We start from the raw sequence: 15,017 nt of genomic DNA, 5'->3' as shown, positions 1-15,017 counted from the left end.
CTTGATCTACTTGAAGAGGTTGGTAGTATTAGGTGGTGAATCAGGAGATAGGATACCACATGATAAGCAGATGATAGAGTTCTGATGGTGTTGGAGTGCAACCTGAATGAAATAGTATAGAGTGTAGGATTCATTATAATTATATGTGTGTATGTGCTTTGTCCAGTAAATGTATTCAAATTTGCTATTGATTGCCCTTGTCCTAGTGAGGCTTCCCAGGGTGTAGTAAAGAAGGAGAGAGAGAGAGAAAGAACCAAGAACCACTGCTGTGGACAGGGTAGGACGGAAAGCTAATAAGTCAAAGGGGATTGAGGAGATCAAATAAGGAGAGAGTTGGGAGTCACAGCAGCTCGAGTGGGTGTGTGCATGTGACAACGAGGCTAAGTATTGGAGCTGTTGGAAATTTCCAACACTGACAGACTACCATTGTATTATAATACATCATTATTGTACACTAATTACAGTAGTTATTAATTCCACTAACAGTAGTGTTAACATATATTAATATCTCTTTATCTGAGCATATTGCTAATATTCTCACAACATCGAGAGGCAGAATTGCGTCAGACAATGTCCATCTAAACATATTTATTACCAATATGTTAGAGAATTGAATGTGGTTCTCTAAATTTATCAGTGTTCCGTCCAATAATTAACTACGGATAATATAGCTCTCAATAATCCAAAACCGAGAGTTATTAACTGAGATTACTATCAAGTAACAGTTTTATCTGTTACGTACGAATGCTATGGAGGAAATAAAACTTCTCTCCATTTCTCGATTAACACCATTTAACGAGAATATGATATTATTTAATTCCCTATATTGCAACCTGGTTCTCATTAACGCATTACATCAGTAATTACACGGAAAAGAATTATCCATGATTATTAAATTCTATTGTGAATGCGTGAGACGAGTTGAGGGAGGGAGACGGAGAGACGCCATTATTCGCGAGCTTGCTTATCCAACGACGCCAACAATCACATCTTGCGTCCCGGGAGAGTCGAATTTCCATCAATTCTACGGTAGGCTCTTGCATTTAATCGGCCTAGGAGCGTGCAATTGCTCCAGTAGCAATCTAGGATTGCTTCGGTGGACAACCAGCAGGTTTTAGTATTGTTTATATCTTGAGATCTCTCTATATATCCTTGTACTGTGCACTGTCCATCGTTATGCCACGCGACCTCCCCAAACAATAAGTACGTCCATAAGGAATTAATTTTGTTCCTTTTATGGCATAGTGCGGATACTAGTTAGTAGGTGTAAATAATTAGTATATACAGTTGAAATTTCAGCTTGTGTTGTAAGCGGTCGTGGTCCTCATGTTCCCACACCATGCTCGAACTCATGTGTTGCAGCAAGTAGCAGACGATGCCATTGCACCTCTACCCCTCCGTTTACTATTACAGCTAAGCAGCTGAAACCTTTTCTATTATTTCTTTGATTGAGAAAAATCTAGATCAGTCGAAGAGATTTAGTTTATTTGATTTGAGATATCTAATGTAATATGATAGCCTCATAAAAGACAAATGAGAATAATTTTTTGGTTAATCAACATATAATCTTTTTACCATTAATCAATTTATCTAATGTTTCTTAATATAGTATTTAGTAGAAATTATTAATTTTATTTGAGGAAGAACCAGCCTCGATGAAGCGTACTGGGAGTAGATTACTTCTGGTATTAACCCCCAATTTTGTGAAGGACGGAAAGTTTATTCTCGAACATTAATATATTATACAGCCCATTGAAGTTTAAAGACTAATCTTTAATAGTTTCTTACCCATAGGCACTGGCGTTTCAGTCCTTAACATTTAGCTTTATCTGTTTCCCTTTTCAGTCAAAATAGGGTGGTCCTTCGATTAATTTAAATTAATCTATTATTAAATATCAATCAATTAACAGAGAGTAAGCTTTCTTCCCAACACATAAATATGGTCCTTCGAACCGGATGTATTACAATTAATACCATAATCATAACTAATTACTGTGTGTAGTAATCTAGGCTAACCACATTTTATTAATTGTGGCTACTGGCAGTGTACCACATAGGTCGACCTAGTACACACCAATTTATTTGCTGCTTATACCTCAAGTATAAAGTAGCACTAGTGGGACACAGTCAATTACCCACAACACTCAGACCTATACCTCACACTGAAGTAAGAATTTTCAGGTCACCAGGAGCAACAGCTCACAATTTCTATAATAACTCCACACTAACACCAGCGTTAGAGTGGCCTCACCATCTAACTATTACTTATTTAGGTGGTAATGACATCCATCCTACTCATCACCCAGCTGAGGTAATTAATCACCTTAAAACAATAATTTCCTCATTTAAACTTGTTAGCAGTTCAGTAGTGTTCACATTGGTGGAACCTCGCCAACTAAGCAATAATAATCGTTGGGGAGTGAGTCCAGAATATTACCAAAGAGCTGCCAAATATATAAACTTTCAGCTGAGGGAGAGAGAACGATTGGATGCCACTTACATTCAATTTACAGCCAGACCATACAGGCAAAACCTGGCAAGAGATGGTGTACACCTGTCAGGTGAGTCTAGGTCACATGTAGTTGACAAGTTGATCAACACAATCAACCACCATAAAAGGCTGTGGCTAGAAAGCCAAAATTAATTGTACATATTTGTATTTTCACTTGTGTGTGCAAGTGCACCTTTATATAAACTATAAAATCTAAAAAAAAAAAAAACACAGCACAACTATATATTCACATTATTGCACCATAAATTAATCTATGCCAACCTTTATTAGATAGGAATTTAGGCTGTGATTGTGCTGAGTTTTGCACAAATGCAGACTAAATAATTTAGTAGTTTCTTAGGTAGAAATTCTTACAACTAGTCTTGGACTAGTCAGTAGTGCATATATTATTCTTTCTTGTGCTGACCTTACCAAGGGTGGGATTCAGACTTTATAGTAACTCTGATTAGAGTATATCCATATCAATTATTTGTGTGTATGAATTTTGAGTGCTGCTGAATGATCACTATTATATCTAATGGTTATAAAGAAGAGCTAGCCGGAAGAAAGTTAATGGTGACATTCAAGCACTGTTCAAAATCCTTAGCTACTTATTGTTAGGTAGGTACATTTAACCTCGAGTGAGGTAGAGTGTAATTTAGCCAGATTAATTTAGGCTATATTCAATATTACTTGTCAACTAATGAGCAAGTACCCCAGCTTCATTAGTAATACTTATTCAAGTCCTACGAAACTTGGACTTAAAGCCACCATGGCTACTCCTGAACAATTAAGGAGAACCAATATTGGCCTTAAAGGTCATTTAACCAGACTAATTAATAAGTCTGATACTTTGTCTAAAGCAACTCCCATTGATTACTATCAACTAGAAACATCATTGAGAATAGCTGATCTCAAATTTGATCAAGTCAGATCTACAAGCCAGTCTTATCTCAACCTATTGAATGCAACTGAAACTGATCCTGATGAAATAGATCAAATTCTAGCAGATATTTCTCAGTATGATGATGAGACTCAAGATAAACTTGATGTACTATCCAATATAGTAAATCAACATAAATCTAATGCAAATAATACTATGTCTCAATCCAGTAATCAATTACATGAGGTTCTTCTACCTACTTTAGACTTACCTACATTTGCAGGGCTGGATGAAGAAAATTGGGACACATTTTGTTCTTCATTTGAAGTTCATATACATAACAAATCTTCTCTTGACAGAGTTTCTAAGTTCTCTTACCTGATTAGTCTTCTCAAAGGGGAGGCTAAAAAGGTCATAAATAACCTAGCTCTCTCTGAGAATAATTATGAGGAAGCTATAAAACTACTAAAGTTGAACTATTGCAACAAGGAGTTGAGTATAGCTAACCTGTATTACCAGTTGCTGGATCTGAATGCACTAAGTAACCGACCAGACTCACTTCAAAGCTTCAGGCTAGAAGTAGAGTCTCTAGTGAAGGCCTTAGGTACTAATGTTGATGTGCCAGCCTCAGAATGGTCAATTAAGTTACTTTTACAGAGGAAATTACCTCAAAATACCTTAGCAGAAATCTGCTCACACTATAAAACCGAGTTTCTCACTCTCGAGCAAATATTCGAGGGACTGAGAATAATGGTTAACAGATTGAAGACTCATGATAAGATTAAACCTGAGTCTAAACAACCTAACCTTGACAACTCAGTCAAACCCAAATCGACTTTGAATAAGTCCAATAAATCCAAACCTAGGACTACTCCATCCACTGGAAAAAGGAGTGGTAGTGTAGGTATTTATTCTGTATCTCCCTCCGACACTGCAACTGATGTGTCTACTAAAAGCACAAACTCAGCCAGAGAGAGAAAGTGTCTGTTCTGTGATCAAGAACATGTCACCTACAAATGCAATGTTTATCCTAACTTTAATACCAGGATTAAACGGCTACAAGAATTACACAGATGCACCAAGTGCATGGGTTCTCATGATCCCAGTAAATGTGTAGTGCAGTTACGGTTGTTCAGTAGATGCAACAAAGGTGTACATCATTATGCCTTATGTAGAAAAACTTCTACACAATCTGTGACACCTAGGGAGGATTCTATGAATTCTACCACAGTACAATATTGCAAGGTACACCAAGAAATAAATGTACTTGCTACTGAGTCAGGCAATAATACTACTCTGCCTACGGCTCAACTCAAACTAATTGATAGTAAGTCTAGAGTTAACACTAGAGGTCTCTTTGATGATGGATCACAGAAAACCTTCATTACACAACAATTAGTCGAGCAGTTAAAATTAAAACCTGCCAAAAGTGTGAGACTGAATATTTCTGGGTTCTTGACTAATAGTGGACCTCGAGAATACCAAGTAGTCAAGGTGTTAGTGAGACTTGGATCTTCCACTAGTCCAATACAAGCGGTAGTAGTAGATAAACTTCCTTCAGACCTGCAGGTCACAGGACTAGCTCGCACTGCAAGATATCTCAAATGTAACCACATGAGGCTAGCAGATCACAAAATAAATTCTGACTGCCTCACAGATGTTGGTATCCTAATAGGTGCTGACTATTATTATAAATTTATAACAGGATGCACCAGACAACACGGAATGAATTTGTTGTCATCCGCTGGAGGCAAATTGCTCACTGGACCAGTGCTTTTCCAACAAAAAACAGCGTCAACCAACAAACAAACTAGCAATTCAATAGTGGCGTGACTAGACTTGGAACAGTCACCCCTACATTTCAGAGAAATATCTGAAGATAATGAGTCTGATCCACCTGTACATCGTCTGTGGGATTTACACACTTTAGGTATTGTCCCTGATAAATCAAGCCCTGATGATACGTGGACTTACCAGCAATATCTGGACACAGTTGTCTATAAAGACAAACAATACTGGGTGAGACTGCCATGGAGGTTGAACCATCTCCAACTTCCAGTTAATTATTTCATGGCAGCCTCTCAATTACAATCTCAATACGGCTGAAGAAACAGCCAGATAAATTGAACATGTATCATCAATTAATTCAACAACAACTCAATAGTAAATTTATCGAAGTTGTTGATAATGATGACCGAAAAACCGGTCACTATTTACCACATCACGCTGTGGTGAAAGATTCATTGACAACGCCAATACGTATTTTCTTCAACTGTAGTGCCAAAGTGAAGGTAAACAGCATGTCCTTGAATGAATGTCTCCAAACGGGACCTAGCCTGACACAAAGGCTACATGATGTATTATTACGATTCCGCACTGGTATTTTCCCTTATACTGCTGATATCAGTAAGGCTTTCCTTAGGCTTACAAGAGAAGGATCGTAATTACACCAAATTTCTTTGGATTAAGGATCCACTGGATCCTGACAGTGATGTCATAACCTATCGGTTTGCCTCTGTGCTATTCGGTGCGACTTCTTCACCGTTTCTACTTCAAGCCACATTAGATACACATTTGAAAAAGTAAAATAGCCCTTATAAAACGGAGATCAGTGACAACTTGTATGTCAATAATTTCCAGGGAACTACTAATGACAAATCCAAATTAGTAGAAATTTACCATGAGGCTAACCGTGAGTTGTTAGGAGCCAATATGCCACTACAATCATGGGCCTCAAACAATAAATCATTAAACCAGATAATCGAGAAAGAATTTCCGGGTTATCAGGTGCCTAATCAATTAAAAGTTCTGGGCGTGGAATGGAACACAGGTACTGATGAGATGAATGTCAAGTCAGTACAAACCAATAATTCAACCCTTTCCATGAGAAAATTACTCTCGTATGTCAGTCAACCATTTGACCCTTTAGGCTTACTTAGTCCTATATTGATAAGGGGCAAACTCCTCATGCAGGAATGCAGGCAGAAATATATGGGATGGGATGATCCATTGCCAATTGAGTTGCAAGATAAGTGGCAAATACTCACAATGGATTTCAATTAATTAGGTGTTTTGAAATTTCCTCGTAATGCTTCAGGACAAAACTTACCCACAAATTTTCACGTCTTTTGCGATACCTCTGGCAAAGCGTATGGCGCTGCAGCCTACTTAGTCAATAATGCACAATCATTTTTACTCACATCTAAAGCAAGAGTTGCTCCAATCAAAAAGAGATCTTTACCTCAAACAGAGTTAACTGCATTGCTGGTGGGAGTACGATTGGTTCATTGCCTGACCAAGACACTCAAGAGGGTTAACATTAAAACAGCTAATCAAATCTTCGATGTGGTTTAATGGACCTTCATGGCTTGTTAGTGGTCAGTGGCCCTAACAGAAACCACAAGTCATAGTGACCAGTATCACTACTCCCATGAAAGACCCAGAACCTCATCATAATCCTCACAATTATTCCAACTTGAGTAAGTTATTAAAAGTGACAGTACATGTGTTTGACTTTCTTGCTAAGATAGGTATCAGGCATAAGTTTCCCAATCCTATCCTCTACTGGATCAAACGTGCACAACAAGAGACGTATGGAAGTGAATATGAAAATCTTCCAGATAAATTAACTAAGTCTCTAGGTATCTGGTATGATACCAACACTCATAATATATTAAGATGTGGAGGACGTCTGCTTCATGCAGAAATTGATTTGGCTACAAAGAATCCGATCCTTCTACCACGTCACCACATTATTACAAAACTTCTAGTTTTACATCATCATCAATATTTTTTTTTTTTTTATAAAAGTACAATATACACAATAAAAAAGATACAAAGCCTGACAAAATACATAGTAAATAACCCAAAGAACTCTTAAGACAACAAGCATTATACAGAACAAATGCAAGAGCATGAAGACTTTTTTTTTTTTGTACAAGAATGCAACACAAAAAAGAAATCCAATCATGCATAACACAAGATCCACATGAGTAACACAGAGAACACAAAGGCTCACACAGAGGAGCTACACATAATAAGCAAGCAGCACAAAAAAAAAATTAAAATAACACAAGGGAAAAATTACATGAAGCATGACGGATAAAAGTACCCAAAAGGGCCACACACACAAGGCATAAGCCCACATAAACAGGAGCACAGCACCGGAGCACGCAGGAACCGGTAGAACAAATGAAGAGATACATACACATACACACCACAACACAAGGACCTGCACACACAGGAGTCGGACGCAACAAAACACCCACACAAACAAACAGGAGGAAACACCAGAACGCACGGGAACTGGGAAACAGGGTCCGGAACCACAGCCAAGCACACACACACACAAAAAAACAGCGGAACACGCAGGATCCGGCAAAGGAACACAAAACACACACAAACCCAAACGACAAGGACACACACAAGGAGCAACACAAAAGCACAGCGCAGGCAAATACACAACACGCACCGCCGAGGAAGCCCTCAGGGGGCAGGGGGAATACACACAACCCAAACGCCCAAATGACCCAACAAGCCCTCCCCCCAAATCCATCGACACCACACCAGTACACTAATCAAACCCCCGACCCCCACCAACCCCAAAGCATCACCCTGAACATACGCGTCAGTGAACCAATCAGCAAACCTCACCGGAAAAGCACGCCGCAACCTCCACCATGTGAAACGCAAACGCCCCCGCAGAAAACCCAGAATCCGGCGAACCCTGTAGCCCTCCAAACGCCCAACCAACACGCAAAACACATAATCCGCAATCAAGACACTCAGAGTATTCCAAAGCCGCCCAGAGCTCTGAGGAAACGAAAGAAACAGGAACCGTAAAACATCCCCCCGAAACCCGGGCCCACAGAACACTGCAATCACATCACGCAACCAAGCAACTAAACCCTGTACCCTCTCACAAAAATAAAACACATGTAACTGTGTCTCAACCAATCCACAATGTGCACACGTCGCGGACGAGTGCAACCCAATCATATACAAACGATCATTCGACGGCAAGGACTCGTGCAGCATACGAAAGAGAAACTCCCGCTGCTGCGGAGCCAAATGCCGCCCACCCAAGACCGACCAAATCCCCCCCCCCCCCAATCCCAGCATGGAAACAAACCCTCAACCCGATGGCTCACACGACGAAGGAGAACCCCATAAACCCCCCTGACACGACAGGGACATAAACCCAGGAACATGACAGAGCTTCCACAGAATCCCAACTGCCCACGAATACACAGCAGGTGTACAAAAGGCGACCTCACACCCAGCCCCTAACTCAAGCAAATAGCTAAACCAAACTGAACAGAAATAAACCCCAAGCGCATTGAGGCCGCCACCCACCCCCAAATACTGACACAACGACACCCAAAACAAAGCCAATGCCTTGGTAAAAACATCAGGGATGCCAACACCCCCCTCCTCCACCGGCAAAACCATGGAGGAGCGACGAACCGGATGATACTTCCCACACCACACATGCCGATAGACTCTGCACTCCAACCTATGAGCACGCCGCCGATCCAGGGGGAAGGTTAGGTTAGGTTCACTGAGCCAAAAACCACACCCTCGAAAGAACTTTGCTAGTAACAACAATCGCCCGCTGATAAACCGTCAATGGACCCGAGGATAGCAAACCAACCGCCACCTCAACCGACCGAGACACCGCATCCCAATTCCACTCCAAGGATTAGGCATATGAGCTAAACCAAGTAATTCCGAGAACACGAAGCGACCTGACCACTGGAAACCACGACCCTGCCCACACTGAATGGGAGGTCTAGCTCCCCAGCCCCATCAGACAGGACTTATCCCTATTAACAAGGGCCCCAGTGGCCAGCTCAAAATGACGAACAAGGTTCTGAACCACAACCACAGAGCCATCGGTCGCCACAAACAGAACCGTATCATCAGCATGCCCACAGATCGTTAAACAGAGACCAGCGGGCAGCCTCGGAGGAACCACCAAACCACATGACTTCCCAGCAAACACAAATCATCTAGAAAACGTTCGTCTATCTCTTCCCATAGGTGTGGGATTGATTTGCATTGAGAATGGTGCAGGAGAGCCTTTGAGAAACTTTTAATCAAAAAATCCAAACACAAAGGTTTTATAATAAATTGTTTTTCTACAACTATTTTGTTCCTAATGTATTACAAATAGTTTTTACATGTTTAAATATAAAACTTATGGTGTTTTTTGTAAAATTCATTAATAAATTGTGAATGATATTTATTGGCTCAGTGAAACGTTCAAAATCTATTTAGTTATAATATGATCAGAAAAAAAGTAGTTTTCCAAATTTTCTAAAAATCGCTCTTTTTGACACAATTTGACTCCTTATGCATTCCACTAAACACTAATATCATGTTTAAATATATAATTTATGTATTATTCCCTAAAATAATTTATATAAATTATAAAAGTTGCTGGAAAGTGGTGTGAAAGAATCTGAAAACGTTTTGTTGTCTTATATTGGCGTGTTCTTATTAACTATGTCTCAAGTGCACAGTTTATCAAACAAGAAGATTAACATTCGTCAACCCTTAAAATCTTATATGTTATCTTGCTGGTGCAAAATGGGTGAATCTTTAAGAACAGCTAGTATCTATATGACAAATGGTGTCTTCCCTAACTCAAACAATGTAGGGTTTATTATTCTACACATATTTCTAATGACTCTTAGATGTTTACATTCTCTGAAGTATAATTGTGAAGGCTGTGTCCATCATTCTCACCACAAATTCTTAAACTCCTCTCTGCAGGTTCAACTATAATTAATTTCCATTCTGAATCTCCATGGACATTTGTATCCAAAATGAAACCAATGTGGTTTCAAATAAGACAAATACATAAGTTTATGAAAAATTCGTTTTCTGTGATATAACATTGATATGCTCTTTTTTCTTTAAACCGCATACTAAACTAAATCACAATCGAGAGTATATATTGCTTCTTAAGAATTCAGCTCCACCACTGACCTCAAATTAAGTGCTCACATCAACAGAGTTGATGTATAAATGGTCAACGCTCAACAGAGTTAGTATAAATGGGGTTAAGTCAGAGTTGGAAAATGTTGTAGGTTGAGTACCTCAAGGCTCTGTCCTGGGACCTCTGTTGTTTATAATACTGTACATATAAATGATTTAGATTCAGGTTTGAGTAACAACATTTGCAAATTTGCCGATGATACAAAAATCGGTAGGGAAATAACACAGAAGAAGACTCACTATCTCTTCAAGTTGATCTAAATAGAGTTTTGAAATGGGCAAAAGGTTGACAGATGCAGTTCAATGCTCATAAATGTAAAGTTTTGAGGTTAGGTAATGATATGATAGAGTTACAAGATACAAGATAGATGGTGTTGTGATTGCAAAGTCAGGTATTTCGAAAGGGAACTTGGAGTTATGATTGAGTTAATTAGGTAATACTTAGTTTTTATCTGTTATAGATAGGAGCTGCCTGGTATGGGCCAATAGGCCTTCTGCAGTTACCTTTGTTCTTATGTTTTTGCCCTGTAACCTAAATGGTTACAGAGGCACATATATGGGCTTAGGGACTGAACCCCACAATACATTTAGCTAAGCTGGTTACAATCTTGATGATATAGTTACAAAATTCAGTATAAGTCGTCACATTATCAATGGGATCGAGATCAACCACAATTACAGTTTCTATGCAGGGGATGAGTACTCACAATAACCTTAAGCGTCAAAACAAAAATGTGTATACTCTTTTTACTCTCCTGACTTTAGTTCTCGAGCTACATATTTCATTTTGGTACCAACGTGTTCGCAATAACATTCTCTAGAGGAACATCAGTAAAAAAGGTCACGAAAGGTATATGGATACCAGCACCAAATAAATAACTACGTAGATGACTCGCCGTGAGCGCCCAACAGCAACAAAATGTTTTTACTCTTGGGATTGTTATCACTTCCACACTTGTCCTACAGCGTTAATTTTGATATCAATGGACTCGCAATGAAATTCCCAACACGGTGATATGAATATAAACGTAGAATAATGGTCGCGGCCCACCCGCAAGTGTGTGGGAAGTGGCAGAACTGTTACCCAGTATTGGTGACAGGACGACACATGCGCGATACAGCGCTTTGAAAGTTTCTAATTATTTCACTGTCCTGACATTATTATTCTATGTACGTCATTCATTTTTGTGCTAATGTCTTCTCAATAGAATGTTCTATGAGCCCGTTGGTAAAAAAGAGCAACAAAGCGTAAGATAGAATAGCACTAAATATAAAACAACACTGGAACATATCAGTGAGCGTCAAACACACACGAATTACTTGACAAACGTAAAAACAGTAAAAACAACTTTATACTTGTTGCACACAGTTATTTTTGGTTGTACATTGATCGGAATAAAATTCCCTAAACAGACATATGCATATAATACATGATATGGGGGAAGCATTACCAGTATAAACGGCTAAAGTCATCCACCTGCAACCCGTTTGGAACACTCATGATCAGTTGTGTTGTATTTGTACAAAACAAAGGCATTATGCAATATCATTTGCAGGAAATAAACTTTATCTTTTTGGTCCACTTGTGAGTTTTCCTGGTAAAATGGTAATTCCATTTGACCGAAGTGGTCCACACCTTTCATGAACCTATTTTACCATGCAGCCTAGTAGTGAGAAAGAGAACCTCATGGCGCGCAGTTTGAAACAAACCCAAAGTAAATCGGGTTAAAATTGAATTTTATACAAATATTTTTTTGAGGACATCATTTTATGTCCACATTGCGGAAGCGGTTAGGCAAACAGGACTCCAAGTAATGTCCCGATCCGCATAATTAAAGTATAAATTGTGTTGAGAAAAAATAAGAAAAAATGGAAAAAGGGGGGGGGGGAAACATGGCAGACAAAGAGTAAAAATACAATTTGGTCAACAAAACAGCATTGTTTAAAATAGAAGATATGGATTGACATTTTGATGGTTAGGTAGGTTACATTGAGTTAATTAGGTAGTACTTAGTTATTATCTGTTATAGATAGGAGCTGCCTGGTATGGGCCAATAGGCCTTCTGCAGTTACCTTTGTTGTTACGTTTTTGCCCTGTAACCTAAATGGTTACAGAGACACATATATGGGCTTAGGGACTGAACCCCACAATACATTTAGCTAAGCTGGTTACAATCTTGATGATATAGTTACAAAATTCAGTATAAGTTGTCAATGGGTTCGAGATCAACCACAATTACAGTTTCTATGCAGGCGATGAGTACTCACAATAACCTTAAGCGTCAAAACAAAAATGTGTATACTCTTTTTACTCTCCTGACCTTAGTTCTCGAGCTACGTATTTCATCTTGGTACCAACGTGTTCGCAATAACATTCTCTAGAAGAACATCAGTAAAAACGATCACGAAAGGTATATGGATACCAGCACCAAATAAATAACTACGTAGATGACTCGCCGTGAGCGCCCAACAGCAACAAAATGTTTTTACTCTTGGGATTGTTATCACTTCCACACTTGTCCTACAGCGTTAATTTTGGTATCAATGGACTCACATTGAAATTCCCAACACGGTGATATGAATATAAACGTAGAATAATGGTCGCGGCCCACCCGCAAGAGTGTGGGAAGTGGCGGAACTGTCACCCAGTATCGGTGACGCGACAACACATTTGCGAAACAGTGCTGTGAAAGTTTCTAATTATTTCACTGTCCTGACATTATTATTCTATGTACGTCATTCATTTTTGTGCCAATGAGTTTTCAATAGAATTTATCTTAAACTGGTTGGGAGAGGTACAGTCTTTAACATAATTGGGAAGGTCATTCCATATTCGAGGTCCCTTGATTTGTAAAGCATTTCTATTGTGACTAAGTCGTACTCTTGGAATATCAAATAGGTATTTGTTTCTGGTGTGGTGCTCATGGGATCTGTTACAACCTTCTAGGAAGCTTTTAAGGTCAGGATTGACATTACAGTGCAGCGTTTTATATATATAAAATACACATGAGAGGATGTGCAGGGACTTAATATCTAACATATTCAGAGATTTGAGTAAGGGGTCCATATATACTACCCGGGGTCCATATATACTACCCGGGGTCCATATATACTACCCGGTTGCCTGAAATGCTATGCCTACTATAGTGGCTTTAGGTATTGTATGCACTAGCTCTATCTATAAATCCAACATTATGTTTGTAAATCAACTATGTATGTACTTTCCTGAATAAAATTGACTTTACTGTACACTTATATTCTATGTGGTTTTGTTATCCCCTATCGTTTGTGAGAAAAAAAAATAACTAATACGTTCGGCGAATGACTTTGACTTCGACTTCACTCTGACTTGGTATTTTCTAATACCAATAATAATATAAATACCATGGCATGGTATTTTCCATAATATATAAGGGTATGACAATGCATTTATATTATTTTGTATAAATAATTATACTCCTAACCAAAACATAAACCTGATAATATTCTACAAAACCAAGAAGACTTCCGAACTCCTTATCAAAAACAGCCCGAAGCCGACGGAGAACCCTCTACAGCAGTCAAGCGTTGTATACATGTACACTTGCCCCCACGAAGGATGTAACCTTCAATGTAAGTACATAGGTATGACGTCGACCAAGCTGACGAGGCGTTTGACATGCCATCTTCAATCTGGTGCCCCTAGGAATCACATGAGACAAGCCCATGACATTACTCTAACAAGAGAAATGTTGAACAAGAATACTTGCATAATAGACAAAACCCAAGATTCAAGAAGATTACAAATTCTTGAGGCAATTCACATAAGAATAGAGCGACCTACCATGAACACCCAAATCACGGAACTATTTACTCTACCCACCATGAGAGTAAGGACAAGACAAGAACATATCGATGCCAACACAGAAGACAATGTCCAAACATAACAGGCCAATTACACTGGATTAATCTTTGTGTTTAGATAGGAGATGCCTCGTATGGGCCAATAAGCCTTCTGCAGCCCCTATGTTTATTCCTAATGTATCCCCCCATGTTTTTCACCTTCATTGTATTATCACCTGACCTAATGCGGGTATAAAATCAACTAGTATTGTAAGATCTGTTCACTTGAGAATGAACCATGGAGGTTCGAAACGTCGTGCAAATTATACAAATAAGTGTAATACACTCTATAGTAAATCACTTCTTTTCTTCACCTTAAAAGTACGAAAATGAGTTTTGGAGAACTCCTATTCCAATTAAGCCCTGATGCTAAGAAAATAGTTAGAGGGATAGAAGCCCTAAACCAGAAAATAATAAATACAGAATATGCGGTCATATTCAATGAAATATATATATATATATATATATATATATATATATATATATATATATATATATATATATATATATATATATATATATATATATATATATATATGCGGAAAATCCACAGAGAAATATGAAATGAGGTGAACGTTTCGGCTTTGTTAAAGCCTTTGTCAACACCAGACTGACTCCTGGTGTTGACAAAGGCTTTAACAAAGCCGAAACGTTCACCTCATTTCATATTTCTCTGTGGATTTTCCGCATAAAATGATCAGTGTTTTGTGATCGTCAATTGCATATATATATATATATATATATATATATATATATATA

Source organism: Procambarus clarkii, chromosome 15 (genome assembly GCF_040958095.1).
Source record: "Procambarus clarkii isolate CNS0578487 chromosome 15, FALCON_Pclarkii_2.0, whole genome shotgun sequence".
NCBI classification, from domain to species: Eukaryota; Metazoa; Arthropoda; class Malacostraca; order Decapoda; family Cambaridae; genus Procambarus; species Procambarus clarkii.
Note: the sequence above shows the minus strand (reverse complement) of the source record.